The 23,602-nt window shown below is 39.7% G+C and overlaps 1 long non-coding RNA gene across 1 annotated transcript in view; it reads left to right on the top strand.

Moving 5' to 3' along the window:
* LOC104849651 overlaps positions 1-23,602 on the top strand; it is a 54,337-nt gene that overhangs the window by 2,980 nt on the left and 27,755 nt on the right. Inside the window, exon 2 of the long non-coding RNA XR_004514720.1 lies at positions 4,546-4,594. This is a non-coding gene — a long non-coding RNA (uncharacterized LOC104849651). The remainder of the gene's footprint in view (positions 1-4,545; positions 4,595-23,602) is intronic.

Below are 23,602 nucleotides of genomic sequence, written 5' to 3'. Positions count from 1 at the left end.
AAAAAAAAAAAAAAAAAGTGTTTAGAATCTAGTGATAAAGTTTACCAGTAGCAAAAATCTTAACATTCTATTCCCATGTGTCTTTGATCCAGTCCAGTGTTTCTAAACTGATGGTCAAGATCTCAAGAAATCATTCTAGAGAATTCCAAAGTAGAGTGAAACTCTGGCCAGGCTGAGCTCATGTTGAGCGCACCTGTTTTAATCAGTACTCAGTCAAAGCACCATCTTTACAAGTCTAGTTCATTGAGGCTGTGGTAGAATTGACACCGATCTGAGTTCTCTCAAAAGACTTCTCCTGGAGAGGTCAAGTCTTTCAAAATCCACAGGAAAGTAAACATACTAGAAAACCCTAAAGGAAATCTCGGAAAGGGTCAGGCATTCATACTTGACGGCAATAATGTGGGGCCTGAAATGGGAACAATGTATAAGTGGTCAACTCTAAATATTCCATTTTTGTATTGTATTAGAAAGGAAATTTCATGTTGGGGAAGAACTTCCTTCATCCTAATAAGTCCCCCAAAATATAGCAGCTCACAACAATGGTGGTTCAGTGTGTCACACATAATGCAAAGCTCTGAGGTGGGAAATGCCAGCAGAAAAAGACCAAAGTTCACTTTTGGCCAAAGGATGCCGCAAGTTCATTACTTTATTTTTTGAGACAGGCTCAAGAATCAAATTGAAAACAAGGATTAGGGATGAAAATATTAATTTTGCTTATGGTTAAAGTAAAATTAACATATTAATGAATAAATGCTATAGCAATTTGAATTATTATTCTGAAAAACAAATTACCTAATTGTGAATATAAACTCCCCTCAAACAAGTATATGTTTTTTGTATTTGTTTTTTTTAATTCTTTTTTGGTACTGGGGATCAAACTTGGGCCCTTGGGTTTGCGAGGCAGACAGCAGAATCATTAAGTTAAATCCCCGGCCCACGAGTGTGTGTTTTAATGGTAAAGAATTTATCTGGTTTTAAATCCACAAGATAGAGAAATCTTTATTTTTAGTGTGAAGCATGTGGTTATTTATGATTTGGACTTGTTCTGTTATGATCTATGAATTGCTTAGTTGAGTGTTACACATCTACCGAGGAATTACTAAAGAATTTTGGTCTCATACTTTATTGTCTGTTTTCTATGTCGCATATACAACTCTGGCTAAAAATTCAACATTTGAAGAAACATTAATTTTTTTCTTATTTCATGTAATTTGTATTTTTCATTTTATTTTATTTTTATTAGCATCCAAACAGGTTAAACCACTTTACACCAAAGAGTTTCTTATTGGCAGTTTTATGATCCTCTGTTATGGGCTGAATTATTTCCCACCAAAATTTGTGTTGTGTATTGAAGCCCTCACATTTATTGGCTTGCTTTCTGCTTCACTGGTTTTCTCAGCCTCCTTTGCAAGCCTATCCTCCTCTACTCAAATTCTACTTGTTGGAGACCCTCAAGGTTCAATCCTTGGCCCTCTTGTCTATATACTTTACTTGATTTAGTCATCACCCATGATTTAATCTGACCTAAGAGTTTAATAGAAGTCATGTGGGCCACTTTCAGGTGGTGACCCTAGAATCATGCTCTCCCTGCTATCTGGATACTGACACCTAACACAGCTCATTTAGATCTAAAGATAGAAATTTTGTGCTAGAATGGCAAAACTGCCTTACCAGCCCTGGACTGTGTACCTACTCTTATTCTGTGTAATAGAAATGACTCCATCTTCTTTGAGCCACTGTCCTTTAGGACTGTTCAATATAGTAGCTTGGACTGTACCTTTAGTTAGTACATTCAGTGTTCCCCATCTAAGTAAATGGCGTCCTTACCCACTTACATTCTCAAATCAGAAGCCTGTGATATCCCGTCCTTCTTCACATCTAATTTATCAGTATATCCTGTCAATTGGACCCAAAAAGTATATCTCAAGTACATTCACAACTCAAACATAGGCAGTCCTAGTGCCTTCGTAACCACTGACCATTTTGGTTTTGACCCCGTACTTTTCTTCTAACTGCAGCCAGAAACAGCTTTAAAAACTTAAATACATCATGTCCTGTTCCAGTTTTAAACTTCTCAGTGCCTTCTCATTTCATCAAGATACTGTTTCAAGTATCCTCTTTGCTTTCTTCCCCAACCTCACCCTGTGACGCTTTCCTCTTGCTCACCAGTTTTCAGCCACAGTCGCCTTCTCTCCATTTCAGGTCCTCAAACATTACGGGCTCTTTCCCACCACTGGCCTCTGCTCATGTTCTGTCTCTTCTTCTCCATGTTTATTCTTTCACTCTTTATTGGGTTGATTCCTGTCCCCTCTAGGCTGGAAGGAAGCTCTGTGGAACCAGAGTCTGTGTTGGTGTTGCTCACTTCCATACGTTCAGAAGCACTGTAGTTCCTATCACATAGTAGTTGCTCAATAAATCTAATACTTCTTGAAATGAAGTAAATAGGAGAAGAACGCAATGAGAGCAGAGGCTAAGGAAAAAACATACCTAGAAGAAATAAGTAAGATTGATTTTAGTTGAATGTATTAGTTTACCAGTTCTGTCATAACACATTCTTCCAAACTGGGAAACTTAAAACATCAGAAATGTGCCCTTTAAGAAAGCCAAGAGCAGAAAGCATTTCTAGAAGGTTGGTTCATTGTGTGACATGTTAACAAGACAGTAAGACCAAGTGCGGGCACTCAAAATATATCTCTACTGCAAGCCTAACCTTTTCTACCTTCACTCATAGTCTTTAGAATGTTTCCAGCCTACCCATCCAAACATATTTCTGTCTGTCTCTCATTCTAAAATCATGCCCTTATTCTCAATCCCTATGCACATCAACTGGTTCTCACCTTTGGTCAGTCTCTTCTTCAACCTGTATTGGTATTTATCCCCATTACCTGATTACCCAAGTTATCCCCATTCTTCAAGGCTCCAACTCAAGAAACCGATCTTTGACTCTTGAGAAGCCACAGTTGCATTTTTGTGTTAGTTTTTCTTTTCTAAGGATAAAGAACACATTACATATGTTCCATATACCCAATGCTCTAATAAGAATTAGCCAACCTACTGGCTACCCAATATTTACTGACTAATGTACAAATGTATTACTTTCTGGGTACAATAATTGGACATAGATGCTTAGCATTATAGATGGAGAAGGACCTCGGAGACTGATTAAAATCTCTAATTTACACATGAAAAATCTAACATCAAAGAAACATGAAAATGCTTTCTCTCTATTTAAAGCAGCATGTAAATTAATATTCAATCACATCTTCATCAATGAGCACCACTGAAACCCTGCACCCCACCAATTCCATTTTCAATAACCACCCTTTGGCTTCCATTCCGTCTCTTGTTCCCAGTCACACCTAATAGGTACCTGGTGTCAGGCTCTGTGATTATGAACAAGAGGAAGTCCTGCCCTCTCGAACATAGTATATTTAGATGTTAGACTCTGTACTGATCTCTCCCTTCCAGATATTCAGCTATGTGACAGTTTTCCAAGGCACCTGAAGCACATAAATAAAACAAAGGCTTATCTTGACTGATTCAAATAATAAACACAACAGATTCACTTGCCTGAACTGACTTTTACCTGTCTCGTCACAACCATCTATTCTCATGCCGAAAAGTAGGTCAAATTTAGTGTAAACTATATTGAATAAAAATGAAAGTATGAAATATGAATATATTGAATATAATTAGCTTTTTGGAGTTGTTTAGCTCTTCTCTAATTCAAGCAGCTCTTTGTGAATCTTATTGAGTATGTTAATCATCCTATCGTAAGATATAGGTTAACATAGCAAGCTATAACCAGAGATATTCTTAATCCACTTGTAAATTTCTGTATTTTTTATTTCAGCATAGGTGTTGTGGGTGCAGCTAAGATGAGGGGGAAATATATAAAACCCTGGCAAGGTGCCAAGGAATCTTTCATGTGTATCTCCTTGGGCAACCTTTAAGAAGCCATTCTCAGACTGTGTGGTACCATTTTACCCTGACCCAGAAGCACAGCTCACAGAAAACAGAGGCTAATAGAGTGGGAGCCCTCAAGCCCACTATTGCCCTTCCCCGCAGTCTACTGGGAACCCCATCCCCTACAGAGGGCTTCATTGAAGAGATTTCGAGGAAATACCCATACAGAACCTGGGCCTCAGGTGCCCATGACCATGCTCTTGGCACCCAAAAACTATGAGTCCATTCCCTAGCAACATAAATCTGTAGTCTGAGCCTCAGAGAAGTTTTCCTGGTCACCTTCCTGAGGGCAGAATATTTTTACCCATACACACACTCTTGGGTCCAAAGAAGTCAAGGCACAGCTATTTGTGGAGGAAAATGGAACTTGGATGAGCCAGTTGTAGTTTTCCAAGCTCCAAGAAAGCAAGCCCTTAAAGTCTGGAATGGAGCCAAGAATGAAAAGTGCAGTCTGTAGCCTCTTACACATTTGCTCAAAGGTTAGGATTCAGTTAGTTCCAACCCTTGTAAAGTGTGCTGCATTAGAAAACATCTTTATGGGTTATGCCTGTATGACTCTACACAACTAATTCTTCACAGGACTGCTCCAGCAGGAGAAAGCCACGGCACACAGTCTGCCAAGGAAAAGGTATTGTGACATTCCCACGCTTTGGTACCTCATCATTGTTGGGCTGGAAAGGTGTCTGTCGTGGAAATATAAAGAAGTGAAAACTTTCCCTCTGAAGGTACAATAATTGGATCTGCTGAAATTAACTGACAATAGGAAGATTAACAGGAAAAAAGGCATAAAATTTATTAATATGCATATATGCTTGGCACCACACAAAATATGAAATCCAAAGAAGGGCCATATGGCTCAGTTTAAAGCCTCTGTATCAGGGAGTGTAAGCAATTTTAGAGAAAGAGTAAATGACTTTTAGGGGAGATGAATGGGTCTGAAGGAGAGAAAATAGCTTGGGACAATGTTCATATGGGCTGCAGATATGATACCTAGTCTAGTCTTCCTTCCTGTGATGTGGAACAGTTCTTGGGAAGGGATTTTTACAAAAATGAAATACCTTCTAGAGGATCCAACCTTTAAGTAGATAGAAGAACTTCAAAGAAAGCACTTCCCTGTTGTTTGGAGAGAAAGAGAAGTGAAAGATAAAGAAATGGGAAAAGGTCAGAGACCTCAAGACTGCTTTAGATGAGCATGTCAAAGTACCAAACTGGGGGTAGCATTTTCTGAGTTCCAACAGAAGCATTTGGGATGCTCTTTGGAGCTCAAGGCTACACAAGCCTTCATGTCAATTTTGCCTAGCCCGACATGCTTAAATTCAACTAGCTAGAGTGGATTTTTGTGTGGTAGAATATTGTTTATAAATTTGTTTACATTTTTAGAAATCCAAGGTTTAGAATTTAAATTATATATCTGTTATGGTTTGGATTTTGAAATGTTCCCCAAAACTCATGTGTGAATTTTGGTGGCCAGCTAATGGATTTTGTTGGGAAGTGACTGGATTATGAGGGTGCTAACTTCCTCACCTGGATTAACTCACCGATGTCATTACTGGGAGGTGATGAGAACAGAAGATGGGATCTAGTTGAAGGGAGTGGATCATGAAGGTATAAACTTGGGGACTATGTCTTGTCCCCAGCCCTTTCCTCTTGAGCTTTTTCCTTTTCTGTTTCTCAACCACCATGAAGTAATCTGCTTTCCTGTGCTACACCTTTCTTCCATGATGTTTCTGCTTTTGCAGAGGCCTAAAGCAATGGAACAAGCCATTGAAACCAGTTTTGAAACTTGTAAAACAGACCTTTCCTCCTTTAAAGTTGTCATGTCAGGTATTGTGTCACAGTGACAAAAAGCTAATTGGTAGAGTGTCTGAACCCTACTTTCAAAATGAGTTTAAATTTTGGCTAGGATTCATATTCTACAATACTTAGAGTACAATGCAATCTTTACAATCATTATCTGAAAATGTCTACCTATTTTTTCTTTGTTCTCTCCCCACTCCCCATCCTTTTCCCTCACTTATTTTCCTCCACTGACATACAAGTGGCTAGTGTGTACATACTAAAAAAGTGCCAGGCACTTAAGGATCTTATTCCCAAATCATAAAAACCCTAAGAAGAACCTCAGCTGCCATCCATAAATTTTTATTTAAAGCAGGATAAAAGTGGAATTCATTCAGCACAGAGCCAGTGAGGAGGAAAAAAATTGTGTCAATTAGAAATACTTATGTGTGTCCCTGCCCTTCCTGAGCTCATAACTTCTGCACATGCTTAATAGGTCATGTCATAGTTAATACTTCTTCCTTCTAGGAACAGCTTCATAAACCCCCTGAAATGCAGTTATCACAGATGATTTGGGAATGGAAACACCAAGGCAACTCCCCACTTTCTCTAATTGGAATGGCTAATTTGGCTGTAACAGCAGCTCTATCCAGATGCTCAGATTTGGTTCAGAGTATGGAAATCTGTAGTGAGGGGATTTGCTCAGGATGCTGAACAAAGAAAGCCATCATTATCTATGATCAGGAAAAAGTATTCTAATTAGTGTTAATATCCTCCTGCTGAGCTTGCTGTCATCCACATTTTGATCCCTGTCCTTGGATTTTCCAGGATCTGATGTCCTGGCTACACCAAACAAGGATTAGGGAACTGGTGTGAGCAAATGTGAAGCTGAGGCTAGGAGTGCTGTCCAGAGGAAAGGAATTAGCTTTAAAATGCCACCTACATGGATATTCTTGAATGAGATCTTTACAAAAATTGGCTCACAGGTATAAATCTAATGCACTCAATTTATAAACATATAAAAACATGTAGTGATTGAATAAAGGCATGAGAAGGATATGTGGAACATTGTCTTCTAAGTGTGAATTACCATTAAGGTTCATCTGCAAATGAATCTGAAGCCTGTGGATACCCATTAAGTCCTGAAATTTTTCAACAATAAATTTAGACTGGGAGATTAGGCACACATCAGCACTTAATAAATCCCCTTTGGTGATGTAAATGACAGGGAGAAGTGCAGGTGAACCTTCCCCTGGGTTCCTCCCTTTTCACTCAGTCCCCTGAAGTGAGAGCCTGGATGGGCTAATGTGAAAGCCATAGAAAAAGCCCAAAGACTAAGAGAAGCTTGATGTTCACAAATCCCACATGGAAAGGAGGGAAAAGAAAAATCCTAGCAAGCTATAAATTTCCCACAGAACTAGGACACTTTGACTTTTAAAGGTAAAGGATTTAATGGACCCAGATGAAACCCTCCATATGATGTTTTCTTAGTGCTGGGCACTTTGCCAGTCACATATTTTTTATCATACATGACATGTGTGGCTCATGGTCAGAGCCAGGCTTTAAGGAGAAGCCAGGTGGGCAGTTATCCAGGCGGGGTAATCTGAGCAGCAAAAAGGAAAATGTTTTCACCTCCCTCTAAAGTGAAAATGACCATAATAGTCTGTGAAAATGTCATAGATTTCTGAAATATCCACACATTTTGGTCATCCATCCCTTTTACTCTTAAAAAGATTTTTTGTTTCAGTCCTAGAGGTAAGAGTCAATATATATGGGTGGTACAAAAGCTTTCTGAGAAAATTAAGGTTCTTCTCCTGATTCCAACCATTGTTTGGATGCTGGAGTTCCTTACCAAAAGGCAAAGAAAATCTATCATGTGTTTGACCATTTTACAATGACACTGCAATCTGAATCCAAATATATTTACTCACTATGAATACTTTTGTCAAAATGAAGCTGTATAGTAATATATTAATTCCATATCTTGCTCCTTATAAAACTTAGAGATTAACTCACTAATAATAATGGGTGGAAAAGTAAGAGAAAGATTTCATTTGGGGTATGTTCCATTAGAAAGAGATATTTTCAAGTTTCACTATTGATTAACAAGTGCATAAGTAGACTTCTGCTTTTACAGTGTAAACCTAGCCTCTACCATTCTCTGTGTAATTTCTCTGTCTACTGAGATCTAAGATAGAAAATAAATATGAATAAATAAAGGAAATGTTAAAGTTAAATACCAAGAAGCCAAAATAAATAGTGAGGTAAGAGCAGGAGAAGGAAGAAAAAGGGCATCTTAGAAACAATGCTCTGCCATTGCTGCTGTTTTCCACGATAATATTGTTGTTAATGGTGATGTTTGTAATGGAGCAATCCAAGAGCTTTCACTCATCTTGTAGATAATTACAAGTCATTGGGGAGGGAAAAATAGGGGATTAAGAACTAAGGTGAAAGAAATGAAATATAACAATATCTCCGGATGTAGAGTTCTTTATTTCCACCTGACAGGCTTTGGTAAGTGCTAATTTACCAAAAAAAAAAAAAAAAAAAAAAAAAAAAAAAAGGAATTAAGGAAAACATACAAAGAACAAGGGATATCACCTTAGCCAACATATAAATAATACCCACTTCCCAAACTCTTGCTCATTTAGTCTCACTACCAGTAATATTAATGAAATTCATCACTCTTTCATACAACAAATATCTAGTGAGCACCTCTTCATGTGCCAAGAACTGTTCCAGACTGTTGGAATTTATTTTTGTTTATTGGTACCTGGGATCAAACTTGGAACCTTGCGCATACAAGGCAGGAGGTAAAACCACTGAGCTAAATCTCTGGCCCCTGCCTGGTGGAGTTTAAAGGTGAGTAAGACAGGCAAGATTTTCTTCTATCCTCAAATAGCTTATATAATGGAAAGAAAGTGAGTAAACAAGTAAATAAATCAATAAGCAAACAAGAAAATTTCTTCTTGTAGTGTTAAGAAAAAACTAAGCAATAAGAGAGTGACAAGATGACATTTCATCAATTATTTATCCATCTCTCAACAAATACAAATTGTTATATATAATTTGGCTTTTGTAGCATAACAAAACACCCCAAATTTAGTACCTAAAAGCAATCACCATTTCTTCAGTGCATATCGGGCAACCTGGGATGGATTCAACCTGGGGTGAATTCTTCTGGTCTCACTGTACTCACTCATGTCTCTGAAGTTGGAGACTAAACATCCAGGCAGCATACTTCTGGGGGTTGGCTTGTCCCCATTTGGAGCAATAAGAAAGACTGGGCCTTGTGTCTCTCACCTTGCAGCAGACCAGCCCAAGCTCATTCACATAGAGATTCCAAGAAGGACAGAAATGTTAGTCTCTTGGTCTGTGTTCCGAATAGACACTATGTGTAGCTCCTTACAAATAGCACTGCCAAAGCAAGTTACAAGAACAGAAACTGTGAAGTCATGTTGTAAACTGTGAGCATAGAGGGAAGGAAAGAGTTATTGGGGTTTTTGCAATCTAACACAAATGCCCTAGGGTAAGCTAGGCACTGAGGCAGCAGTAAGTGACGCAGACACAACTCTTTTTCCGGAGCCTGTGGTCCATGTTCAAAGTACTATTGAGGAAAATGCCTGCCTACAGCTCTAAGAAAATGGATATAGAATGATTGTTTACCTGTGGGACCTAAATGTTGATTTCATTAATTGGCACTTGGCACTTGAGACGGGGTATTCTGCCTGCTCAACATGGGACCTATTAACACGCCTTACAGTGAATAGAACTAATTACTAAAACTGGATTTTAACCAAGCCACCCTGTCTCTTTTCTATACAATGCCAATCCTATTGAGCAAAGGATAGTCACAATTCTGTTGAAATCCTGTTTTAATACAAAGTCATTTATTCATTTGTTCATTGCCTCTGACTCCCAATTACATCTGGTGCCCCTGGATCAGAATTATTTGTCCAGAAGGTAACCTTCAGGTTGTGGATTTCTTCTGAAAAATGACTTCCAACAAACATGCGGAAAGCTGAAGGGCCAGGAGGCCTGGCCAAGGCCTGTTGGTTGTCCACCTCCCAGATGTCAGAGCCCAGATACAGAAGGTGATTGTCTCCAAAGATCTCCTCCTTCGGCACTACAGGGGAGCAGCCATGTGGTAGACATAACAGTCCCCACTCTGCCAAAGCCCTGCAGAACTCACCACAGGGCCAAAACTCAGAAGAAAACTTGCCAAAGTTTAGCAGAAGTACCAAGCGAAGCTCTTCACTGCTTTCTCTGTTTATCTTCCTGGAAAATGGAGCTGCTACCACTTTCCTATTCTTAGATGTTACAGAATGCATGTTCTTCTATGACAGCTCATATTAGGACTGATGGGCAATGTACCACGGTTGGGTTATAAGGATAAATGACCTTGGCTCTGTCCTCAAGGCACTTGTTGGCTTGTAGAAGTGTACAATGAAGCTTCTTAAGGTCTGAGGCTGCAATTATCAAATGGTTTTATTTAGTCACACAGAAAGAGCAGGCTCATAAAAAGCATGTTTGAATACATTAATGCTTTCTATAACTTAGAAGAGACACGTTCTTTGAACTGAGTGCATTAATACTGCCTTTGTCATCCTTTTATGCCAAAATTCTTTTGTCAGCAGGCTAAACGTTTTGGAAGAGTCCAACTGTACAGAGATTACTCTTTCCGAACTGGAGGAGGGGAAATTTTTATGTTAGCAAATGGAATTCTCATGCCTAAGTGAAGTTTTATGTATCCCCTGGGAAAGACTGAAGAAACAAAAGCAGGCAGGCTTCTGTCTGCTCTAATGCCTCACTCCCTGCTGCACTTGGAAAATATACCATGATCCCCATTTTCATGCCCATGTTTGTCTTAATGCCTTCACCTACCAAGCACTTTCTTTCTGTAGATCCTGATTCAAAACTGAGCTAAAAAGATTTTTTTTCTGTGAAGCTACCTGAAAGACCTTTTCGAAGCTTATCTAGTCATTTTAGCTGGTAGTCTCATCTTCTCCAATGTTGTCTAGTATTTATCTAAACTTTTAGTGGCATGTTCATGTTATTTTCCCACGTAAAGCCAGAGGCACAGTAATTTCTCAATATTTGTTGAAAATAAATCTACGAAAAGTAGGGAAGCAGAAGGGCAAGATAAAGAGAAGAGCAAAGAGAAAGAGGGAGAGATGGAAAGTTAATAAACCAATTGTTGTATGCAAGGGTTTCTAAGAAAGAGCCAGTACCACCCCAAAAGGCCAAAGCAGCAAAGAGCCTATTTTAGGAACTATCAGATTCCACCTCTGGTGTCAATGATTTTTCTCAGAATGCAAATCTTCTGACTATGTCTGAGATCCAGCAATGCAGGGAGGATCTGTAGCCTTTCTCCTTTGTTCTAAAATGTGTTGGATCTAGGGACTGAGACCAGTAGAGGATACCTCTTTGCAAAAGAAACCAGCAGAAACTGCTGCAAACCAAGCATCAGTGCTATGGGCCCCACAAGACCAGTCTTAACTCCAGGCTTGTTCAAGTCAACACAAATCCTCTAGGTGGTCAAACATGATGTTTTCAGAACATCCAGAGCTGGAGCAGGAAGAAAGGAGGAAGGAACCTTATAATGTGGGAGCTCAGAATCCTTGCTCCCAGTCCCATTTTACCCCTCTATCAGCTTTGTTCACATTTCTGCACTTCTTTTGAGCAATAAATAACACACCACAAAATAGCTATGGGGAAGGGATGGGGTAGCAGCCTCACCCGAGACACAAGAGGATTGTCATCCAGCTGGCCCCAGGCCTTGCTCTCTGTTAATTATTAAATCAAGGCTTCTCTGCAATCCCTTCCTGCCATCTTTAGGTTATGTCCGTCATTCTGACTACTTCTCAGGTGCTCAGAGCATTTCCTTAGGCTTTTGAAATGTCCTTCAAAAATCACAGCCTGATTTACCAGAGAGATCCAGTGGTGTTATTTCCACTTTTTTGTATGGGAAGCCAATAGGCTAAGAGATTAAATGACTGCTCCAAGGTCACAAGCATGTAAGTGAGACCAGGTAATTTCAAGACACTGTTTCTGATGTTCTGTCCCATGAACTTCTCTCTCCAAACACCCGCTTCCTCTTCCTGGTGCTCCCATAGCACTTTGCACTCACCTCCATGGTAGTTTTTCAGCTTTACTCTGAAGCCAGACTCCACTTTACTTGTGTTTATTCCAATTCATGGCAACAGTGCCTGACTCATACAAGGTATCCAATAAATACTTGTTATAAACTATTAATAAATCTAAGGTGGACATCATTATGAATAAATATTCAAATTTCTATATTTTAGGATAAAGTTGTAGTTGTATAATCATTTTAAATCATTTACAAATTATTCTTAAATCACATTACTGAAAGAATACAGCCTAGTATCTTTAAAGTGAAATCAGGCAATTAGAAATATAACGTTGAAAGGAAGTTTAGGAATTGTCTATCAAAAACTAAATAACTTGATGGATGGGGTAACTAAGATCCAGGAATGGTTTGTCCAAAGTCATAGGATGTTGGATTAGTCAGGACTAGATTTTAAAGGAGACTGCCATGTGTCTCATCTGAATAAGAGAAGAACCAAGACAGTGTGGTCTTTCAGAAGCTCAGAGAAGCAAAAGAAGGAGACTGTGCCTACTTTCTTCACTTGGTGTTTCAAGATAAATCTCCTTTGCTCCTAATAAAGCCTTTGAAGAAAAACTTGCCTGTTAACAAACAGCTTTTGATTGTGCCTGGGTTTGATCTTTATTTTGTCCTTATTCATCAGACCCCTTTAATGGGTCCTTTCACACTCTTCAGATTAGCCTAAAGGAAACCCCAGAAAACAATGGGCCCATTACTCCCTGGTTGCAGGGAGTAAACTGTCAAAAGAGGATACAGGGCCTCCTGCAGGGCTGTGAGTAAAAAGTGGCCGGTGATGCTTCCAGCACTAGAGAAGTGAATTTAACCACAGTGACCAAGTAAGGAAAGCAGAGATCCAGCATACAGCCTTCTGGCCCAGGAGGGCAAATCTTCACAAACTTGTAGAGGAAGCTCTTTCCCTCAGACACAGAGCTTGCTTTCCTGGAAAAGCTCAAGGTCATTCTTAGTGTCTAAAACACGTGAACCCACCTCCCATGGCGGGACAGGAAACCAGTCAGTCTGATTTAGACGGGTAGAGAGCATACTGACCCAAAAGCTGGTCGAGTACCTAGGGTCTCTTTAAAATTCACATGAAGGCAGCTGAGAGATGAAGATTCAGACCTACTAGCATAATTTGAGCTCCTGAATACCTGAAACTTTATTTACTATTTTGGGCTTCATAGTTATATCAGTCAACTAATAATCTTTTTTGTTTATGCTACTTCAAAATGGTGGTCAAGCACTTATGACTAGGAGGACAGAAAACTGAACTAATGATATCCACTGTTCCTTAAGAACATGTAGACAGAAATGGACATGATTAAAACAGTATTTTAGGAATATGTGTTTGACAATAGTTTTTTAAGATAAATTGTAATCTAGTTACCACCAAGTTGGAAGCCTGTTGCCAAAATCTGGGCATCCAGGTTTTGCACATCAAGCAGCCATAGTTGATTTTAAGTGACTAGGTAGAAAAGTAGTTCATTTAAGGATATGGAAGACTCAGCCACTGCAACTTACTCAAGTCATTTCTGACAAGTAGATGAGCTCAACTACAAAGATATTTTCTTGCTCTTGAAAATGTACAAATCACTATTATTTCAAAGGATAATAAAATTATTTGAACAAAACACTTTCTTTAGATATATTCATAACAAAAAGTCATGTTGAATAACCAATTTCTTATAACAAATAACCTATAAAAATTGTGTGGCATAAACATCATAGAATTGTTGAAAAGACTGGAGAATGCCTGTTATGGTTTAAATATTAAGTGTTCCCCAAAGACTAAGTATTGAGAACTTGATCCTCAATGCAGTAGTGTTCAGGGCTGGGGCCTACAGAGGTGATTGGATCATGAAGGAATTAACCTCATTAATCCACTAATGAGTTTGTTACCTGAACGGGCTATTAGGAGGTGGGGTCCCAGTTGGAAACAGGTAATTGGGGCATCTCTTGAAGGATATTCTTGTTCGCAGCTTCCCTCCATCTCACTGTCTTGCTCTCTCACTCTCTTCTGTTTCATGGCTGCTATGAGTTTAGCAGCTCTCCTCCACCATTTTTTTCTGCCATGCTATTTCTGCCAGCCAACTTCATTTCTGAACAATCTTTGAGACTAGAACTCAAATTTACACCAGTCTCTGCTACTGACAGCTGCATTTTGACTTATGAATTAGGAGCTGTATAGCCTTGGCTATGACACTGACCAACAGCACGATATCTTTCTATATACTTTGGATATGATTTGTTCACCCAAAGGTATCAGTATTGGGAATCACTGTGGAACCTTTAAGAGGTAGTTCCTAATAGGAGGCCCTTAGGCAAGAGAGAATGTGCCCATGGAAAGTACTATGTAGTTATTATTGATATAGGGAGAAGAGATGTAACTCCCAAACCCGCTAGATATCCAAAACGCAAGTTCATGTTCTCTAAAATCAAAGAATGAATTCTAGAAACAGTGGAGGTTAAGAGCAGGAAAAATTTATTGAGGAAAAGAAAGCTTCTAAGAGAGACAGAAGGAGAACCAGAAAGTGGGTTGCCTGCCCACCCCACTTCTCAAAGATGTTTTATATAGTAAAGCCATGTGGTGAGGTGGATACAAAGTGGGACAAAACTATAAGACCCAATGGACAATTACAAGGTGGTCAGGAGGTGGGGCAAAACCATGACCAACCAATAAGAATACAAGTACGATCATCCAGGTAATACTGATTAAATGGGGTTAAATGGGGAGCAAGTCATGTAGCAAGCAAGGAAGGGTTTTCAATAAGGGTGGGGTTCAGGGATATTTCCTGGAAAGGCTGGGTTAAGGACTTGGCTCCCCACTCAGGTGATTGATACCTATTTAGAATATCAGTCACTGCTATTTATCCCCAAGGGAAGCACAAGAGTTAATAGTTTCTCTTCTTCTACAAGTCTGGCCTTCAGTGAATGTGTCTTGATTGTCCTCCATGTTGGCTCCTTGACTGTCCTCCATGAGGACTGTCCTCCATGAGCCTTGACTGGCTCCTTTTGAGCTGGCCCTGTCTAACTACCTACAAGATATCTAATTGATTTACATATCTGCAATATTATGACTCTTTAGTAGTTCTCCTGAGAAGCTGGTTGTAAACCAAGCCTGGCCCAACCTGCTTTGCTGGTATATTCAGTTGCTTTCTCCAGTGCTATGTGCCATGATATAAATACAGCTAAGAGTGCCTCACCAGAACATAGCCCATACCCAGTAACATGACCTTGAACCTCCAAAACTGTGAGCTAAATATGGTAAATCTCTTTTATCATAAAAATATGCTGTCTCTAACATTTCATTATGGCAACAACAAACTGACTTCACTAATACCTGAGTCAAAGGCTGGCAGCAGAATGGCTGATAGGTTGAATATTGTTACATACAGCTAAGCTAGATGGAAATTAATATGAAGTCAGAGAGGGATTGGGCCAAGGAAGACAGAACAAAAGATGAAGACATCGCAATTGTGGCTGGAGTCAAACCTAAAGAGAGCCAGATCTCAATATGAAGATGCAATAGTTAGGCCTACAAGTCTCTCTAGAGACAAACAGCAACTTGAGATTATACTGTAATTCATACCACCTCATCCAGTGAGCCCAGATAGGCATCAGATATATAGGTAGGTAACCAGAACATCTGAACCCATTCATTTCCAAGAATGCCATTGTTCTTTCCATATACCCTTGCTATATGACTCATTTCCCTGTTGGATCAATATTAGTTAAATGACTATACTTGTAATCCTATAGGTTGATTGTAATTTGACACGTTGTAATTTCTGTATAAAATACTCCTGAGAAACAGCCTCAGCAGCCACCCATTCAGGACCCCTCCTGGAAATCCAGGAGCTATTCTCCTTATTTCCAATCAAACTTTCCTAACTTCCTCTTTTGGTTCACAACTTCATTCCTCTGTTGTGAGACCACAAACTCAGCACATCTGATACCTAATAGGTTGGGAGTTATTTTCCTCATAGCAATATTATAGACTGATTTGTGCTCATTCCTCACCCCTAATTCATAGGGCTTGGAGACAGGGTCTCTAAAGAGTAGTTATGGTTACATAAGGTCGTAAGAGTTGGGGCCTAATCCAATAAGACTTGTGTCATTGCAAGAAAAGAGACACTATGGGTACATGTGCACAGAGAAAAAGCCACAAGGCTATGTAAAGACATACATAAAGATGGCCAAGCAAAGAAGCCTCAGAAGACGTCAACTCTGCTGACACCTTGATCTTGGATTTCTAGCCTCCAGAATTGTTAGAAAATAGCATAACTAACAAAATATCACAACATTTGTGATATTTTGTTAAGGCATTCTTAACAAATACTAACTTACGTTGTTGACTAAATAGAAGCTGGCATAAAGGCAGAGTGAATCAAAGATATCTCTCAGACTTGAACTCGGTGGCTAAAAAATTGATGGTGACACCATAGGATAGATAGAGAAGTTACACAAAGAATGAACTCTGGGAGGAGTTCAATTCTGTATATTTAAACAATATAGAGGTATCCAAGTAGAAATCAGAAATGGGAGTCTGATGATCACCAACTATGTCAGGGAGAAGTAAGAGTGATAAATAGAGCTCAGGCTCTTAAAGCTTCCACACAGAGAAGTCATTTCCATGTTCTCTCGATAGCCAAGATAAAATACTGTGCATGTCTATACTCAAGTGAATGAAAAAGTACAATCCAATCACAGAACCAAAAGATAGAAATGGAAATAGTTGGTGAATGTGACAATACAGGAAACAAAAACAACAGGAACCAATAAAAGAGAAAGGACCAGATTATTTGGACTGTAAATTTTAGAGTTTGGTTGGTAAAACAGGGAAATGGACATCAGAAAGGCCAGCATAAAATGTACACAAAACCACTGACTTTGTTTGCTAGAATATTCATGAAAGTGTGTGTGTATGTGTTGTCATTTTGTTTTTTTGTTTTGTTTCACTGTACAACTTCCCTTCCTAGTTGAGAGGATTTCTCTCTTGCATAATCTTAGGGAAAGGAGAGCTTGAGATTAGGTCTTCCTTCTTGCCACTCAGAATTCAGGCACAGGCGCGTGGTCTGGACAGATTCTTGGATCTTTGAATCTTGTCTAAGAGGTGGTTAGAGTCTTCTCATGGTAGTGGAATCTATTCCAAAGGGAATGTGGGCTATGCAATTATGCTTGAGGGTCAATGCAGGCCCAACCATTCCTGCTGAAACAACAGCTTCTTGGCCATCAGAGCTAATTTGTTTGCTGCCCACTCCCAACCCTACACTTTTGGTTGATTATATAAGCTCTAATACACTCCCAATAACAAATTAAGGTAGCTAGAGATGGTTTCAGATTCTGTCTCTCCCTCCAACCCCTCTTTTTTAAATTTTATTTAATTTATTTATTTATTGTTTTGAGACAAGTCTCACTATGCAGTTCAGGCTGGCCTTGAACTTACTGTGGAACCCAGGCTGACCTTAAACTCACGGTGATCCTGCTGCCTCTTGTGAGCACTGGGATTACAGGCATGCACCACCACATCTGGTAGTTTCAGATTCTTGAGAGTACCTTCCATTCATACCAAGATCAAAGTCCAAAGATAAAAGTCCTCTTTCCCATTGTTGGCCAGATACTCTGCTGATGATTTCATGGTTATCTGGATTATAAGAAGATGGGCTATAACAATTGTCTTAATCATTTCTAAAACAGCAGTGATGGGAGTGGAGTTGGAGGAAAGTGATCTAAATCACTGGGGGAATATTTTGAAATTACATGCTGACCCCCGTGCCTTTAAATTTTATAGGTCATCAATGAAAATCCTTTATTATTTCTTCGATTGTCCAATATCTTAGGAAATTCCCTCTATTTATGTCTTGGTAGAAATTATGGCCTGCCTCCCACAATAAGGCTGAAGATGCCAGGCACTTACTGTCCTGTCCCCTGGCAGCTACTGCACATGAGCCAGGCTCAGTCAATCAGATGCCCCTATTCAGGACTTTGGATCTGAAACAAATGGCCAAGAGGAGATTTAGAATTCTGTGGTATCAGTGCCAGGGGCAGTGCAGCAGGCTTCGTGTTCAGGATCCAGGAGCAGGGACAATAGCAGTGGGAACTATACTTGTTAGGCATGAGTTGGAGGTACTGACTGCCCAGGCTATGTTCATTTCTGCCTGATTTTCATCCTGATTCTTAAGTCTTCCTAGGAATCAGAAGAGGTCCTTAACACCACACCTGGGACCAAGTTTCTAACATACGAACCCTTGAGAGACAAACCACATTCAAATTATAGTAAATATGTTCTGTTTCCAACATACTTTTTTATTGTGGCAAAACACATGTACATTAAACTTATTTTAGCCATTTTTAAGTGTAAATTTCAATAGCATCAAGTATATTCACGTTGCTGTGAAACAGATCTCAAGAACTTTTTCTCTTGTAAATCTATAATTCTGTATTCACTAAACAATGACTCTCCTCCCAGCTCACCAGTCCCTGTACCCACATTTCTATTTTCTGTTTTTTACAAATTTGACTACTTTACTTCATATAAATGGAGTTATATGGCAACTGTTCATTTTGTGATAGGCTTATTTTATTTAGTATAATGTTCTCAGATTGGATTTCTTTCCTTTTAAGGTTGAATAATATTCCACTATATGTGTATTCCACATCTTGTTTATCTGTTCATCCACTGACAGTTACTGTATTGCTTCCACCTCTTAGCTATTGTGAATAATGTGGCTATGAACATGAAATATCTCTTTGTGTCCCTGCTCTCAAGAATTCTTTGGGGTATATATTCAGAAGTGGAATTGCTAGATCATATGAAGAGTCTTCCATAGGGTTAAACCATTTCCATGTCATGCTTTTAACTCCTCAAAGCACTCTTATATTTATAGTTTTAGCCCTTACAGCTGAGGCAGGAAGAATGCAGATTATCTCTATCTTTTAGAGGAGATACTTCAGGCATGAAGAGGTTAAATGGCTTGCATAATAAAACAGCTCTTTCATGACACATTGACTTCAAAGCCCAGTACATTTTCTATTGACCAGAGATACTCAACCAGATGGTTGAGGGTATGTGTAGTCCCCTGTAAGTGCTGAATCTAAGGAATCTATCACCCCCATCCTAAATAAATTGAAAACAATTCCTTTTAATGAGAGCTGCTACGTACAGACATGTACTGTGCATGTGATAGCACAAAAATGAGAAAAAATATAAAGCCACTGTTGCAAATAATATTGTCTCCCTAGAGGCTCTGCCTTATTTAAGCATTTGTTTATTCATTTTTCACCCAAATGCACTCTTAAAGCATCTGTATAGAGATTTAAATAGCTATAATGGCTCTCAAGCAAGGCAGAGGGATGTATAGGGTGATTTTGTTGTCTTTTTATAATGGCCATACCCATTTTCTGGCATTTAGTGAGCAGGACCAGAAATGCTGAAAGTCTTGCAACATGGGACAGTCTCACTTAATGAAGAATGGCCCAATCCAAATGTTCATGGTGCCTAATCATAAAACACAGGCTCGTAATAAGACCAGTGGCAGTATGGGGGAGGTGGGGGTGTAATAGAGGACTTTAGTTCCAATAACTAGTTATCCAAGCCACTATGAACAATTGTACAATCTAAATGATAACAGCATGCTTTCTACACAACACAGCTTCAAGCCAAGTCCACAAGCCACCATTATTGTAACAAATCTCCAATCCTGAGAATCTCCTATTAAAAAAAAAAAACAAAAATTAGAGCTGCCACTGAGATGCTCTGAGTTCAACACCCAGAAGTTCTAGTCTAGAATATCATTGTCAAGTTCAAATGATGTCATCTACCTAACATTAACAGAATTGAGCCTTTTAAAGGAATAACTAAAAGAAACAAACTTTTAAAACCCACTTGCTGTTCCAACAGAAACGTGAGATTTTCAGTAGTAAGTCATCTTTAGATTAGAAGAATCTTATGTCTTTCCAGGATTCCCTACAGCAAGAAAAAAAAAAGAAAACTTTTATAGCAAAATACATAACCTCTCTCCTGACAATGTGGGTTTTGCAATTAACAAAAGGTAGAAGATCCCTTTTCTGACCTATTAGGTCCTGTGTCTGGAACTGGTTTTTACCCTACATTTCCTCCAACATTCAATCTGCAAAACCCCAAGTGAATCGTACAGTGTCTCCAACCTGAGTGCTTGTGGCTGTCTGTATCTCAGGGTTTTTAATCTCAAAAAGATCTAACTCAGGAGAGAAAAGAAAGGAAAAGGGGGCAAGGTGCTTTCACGCTTATTAGCATTTCCAATTTCCTCTCCCACACTCCTCCTCCTCCCTCAAATGCCAGCACAATGAACTAATTCTTTTGGATTGATTGTGGCCTATAGATAACTGGGTGTACTTTCTTGCTTTCATAGTCCCTTGTCTGTCACACAAAGCATTTTAAAATGCTGCCTAGAAGGGAAACTGGCATAAACCTGAAAACTTAAATATTCATATAAAGAGCATTTGTGATGCTTAATTTCAATTTACCTCTTTCACTCCTCTTGTTTTCAGAAAGGGGGAAAATAGTATGACTGCTTCAGATTTACTCCTTCAGAATCACAGTAAAAGAATGAAAACAAGCACGTGGCCCATCCCTGTCACACCCTGGAAGCTATGAACATTTTCTTTGCACGTACAACAGATGATCAGTTTCCAAGCACATCTTTGTTTTTCCTAAATAGCCACATTATTCGTCTCATGTTGAAAATGGCATCTGCACTGTATGTAATTTCCATACTCACTTGGCACCATTAACTGCCTTTGATGACACTGAGGACCGCTTCTTTTTAGTCTTCTCCTTCCCTCCAGCTGCAAGACCCAGATGTCAGGTTCAGGAATGAATTTTTTTCTGGCAGGGATATTTGGCTTCTCTCTGCAGTCCCTAAGTTGGTGGCTATTGTGGAAGTGCCAGCAAAATAGCTCAAGATCACACTAAAGACAGGATTCAGATGTTTTTCTGAGAGGAAAAGAGTCTGAATCTGGGTTGGGGGTAGTAGAGGGGGGACACATTTCTTATGTCTCTAATTATAAGCCAGGCAAGCAGCAGGCCTTGCCTGAACAAATTGTGGATCCCTCTATTTAGCTGTTGCTCATCTATTTTCCCTCTTGACAGTATTTTATCTCCCTACTCTGCATCTGAAATCAGCAGCTGGGTATGATGAAGGTGTTGCCTAAGTTAACCAGACCTGGGGCAGGGACAGGATTGTGCATGATATAAAATACATAGAAAAGGAAAAGGGAAATAGAAAGGAGAGGAAGAATGAAAAAAAGAAGGGAGGCAGGAAGACAGCCTGAAATTGGTAAGGCAAAGCAAGGATAAAGAACACAAGACCACAGTATCCCTATGCCCAGGAAGGCCACGAGAGCAGCCTTCATGTCACCTGGGCATTGGGATGCCCCACAGTCAGCTTTTGTTTTTCAGGCAGCCTTTGTAAATATGAGTAGAGATCAAGCACCAACCTGCCCACTCTCCCAGCCTGGCTTATGCTGAGCCTGGCTTCAAAGGCACCCTGAATGAGGCAAAAACTGAAAGAACTGTGCCCCAAAGCACACATACCAGCGTGGGCTGTGTTAGACCAAGAGGTAAAGAAACTCTCATGCCATAAGGGGCCTTGTGTGGTCTAATTATAGTTTTCCTTTCCAAGCATGTGTGCTGGGCTAAGCAGTTGTATGCAGAGCAGAGTTTAGAAGTTTCCCACAACCACACCAGTCTACCCAGTTCGCACCCAGCTTTTCCTTACTGGCTGCCTCAGACGCTCCCATTTCAGAGGGGTTTGCTGCAACAGTGAGAGTTTGGCCCACAGCCCAAGACTTGGGTTAAAGAGCACTTCTAGGAGTATAAAGTTTTGCATCCTAATGGAATGTGGCTTCTGTGGGTTCATTCGTCTATAGTTTGTACCCTCCTGTGCTGCTCTGCCATTTTACTACCTGGCCCAAACAGATTTAGACTACTTCTGTCTCATTCTGTGGGAACTACCACAATATAACAAAATACCATAGACTGATATCTTCGTCCATTTTCTGTTGCTATAACAGAATGCTTGAGATTGAGTAATTTATACGGAAAATTTAATTATTTTAGTTCACTGTCCTGGAGGCTGGGAAGGTGCTGTCATCTGCCTGGTTCTCATGAGGGCCTGTACAGCTTCAACACATGTCAGAAAATAAAAGAGTAAACAGGATGCATTTGACATAGAGCAAGAGGATACTGAATTTTCTTTATAATAACCTTCTTTCACAATAACTAATTCAGTCTAAGGAAAACAAGGACTCACTCCTACAAGAAAAGTATCAATCTCTCTTAAAAAACCAACACATCTCAACACTGTTAGCAAATCATATTCAAACCATAGCAAGCTGCTGGTTTAAAGAGTTCATTCACTCCCTCTCCCGCTCCCTCTCCTTTTCCTACTCCCTCTCCCTCTGTCTGGAAGCTAGGAAACCCCAGATAAAGGTGACAACAGATTCAGTGTCTGGTGAGGCCCTGCTTCCTCATTCATAGATGGCTGTCTTCTCACTCTAACCTCCTAATAGAAAGGACAAAGAACTTTGCTCAGATCTCTTTTATAAGGACACTAATCTCATTCCGGAGGGCCTTGCCCCGCATCTTAATATCACCTTGAGGGTACGAATATCAACAAATGATTTTGAGGGGCCATAAACATTCCAACTTTAGCAGTCTCTGTTTAAGCAAAGTCTGCTCTAATGTGGTCTGTTCTTCTGCTTCCCTCCACAGGCTACATGGGACACCCAACTCCTACAGCTCACATAGCCTAAATCTGTTTAAGGATGTATGCCTTCTTCCTTCCTTCATCTTTAAATCTAGTGAACATGGTCGGTGCTTGAGAATATCACCCAACCAAAGAAAAACTAATACCTTCACATTTCCCGGGGAGCTCACACCAGCCATAGCTCCTTCATCCACCTCACTCTCATTGGTTTGACCTACAGTTATTCTGATTCAATGCAGACCTAAAAGGCAAACTAGATATAGGGAACTGGAGGCTCATGGTATACTCTGGAATACAGAAAATGAAATACATCTATATTAACTCTATAGGGAAAAGTGGCTGTGGTGGATTTTTGGAAGAAGATATATGTATATTACGGCATAAATGAGCATAAACTCTACAGTAAAATCTTCATTAAAAGATCACAAAACGACAGCATTGGAATTTTAGGGAATTTTCAGAGAAACAATGGCTTTACCTAAACTTATGTTAATGCTGCCCCTCAAGGTCGTGATCTACAGGTTTGATGGGATACCACTGTGCCAGAGTAGGCTGTTTGTATTACCGAAGGCTCTAAAAGACTTGCTAGCACTGGTTTAGGCCATGTGCAGTCTGGGCAGGATGATGTCCATCTTTCCAGCCAGTGTACCTCCCTGACTCCTCATCACCTGCCTACTCCCCACCACGTGGCCCTCAGCTACACATTCAAGGCTTCAGTGAAGATGGTCTTCCCTCTGTTCCATTTTTACGTAAACTGAGTTATCACAAAGATACCATGGATACTTTTCTCTATGCAGTGAACACAAGCTCTTCAGTAACTTGGGGACTTTAAATGCATCCCCAGCAGGCTAAATGTACCTCCATCTCATGGAAAGTGAATATTGTACCCCTGGGTATTCAGATACTTAAAGAGATTTGCCCAACCTGTTCCTTTTTATGTACTTGCTCTCTTCCCAAGCATTGCCTTACTTTGTCTCCACTATGT

Source organism: Fukomys damarensis, unplaced genomic scaffold (assembly GCF_012274545.1).
Source record: "Fukomys damarensis isolate Sample0158 unplaced genomic scaffold, DMR_v1.0_HiC HiC_scaffold_29, whole genome shotgun sequence".
In the NCBI taxonomy this organism is placed as follows: Eukaryota; Metazoa; Chordata; class Mammalia; order Rodentia; family Bathyergidae; genus Fukomys; species Fukomys damarensis.
The sequence above is the reverse complement of the archived record's forward strand: the minus strand, read 5'-3'. Positions and strand labels throughout refer to the sequence as shown.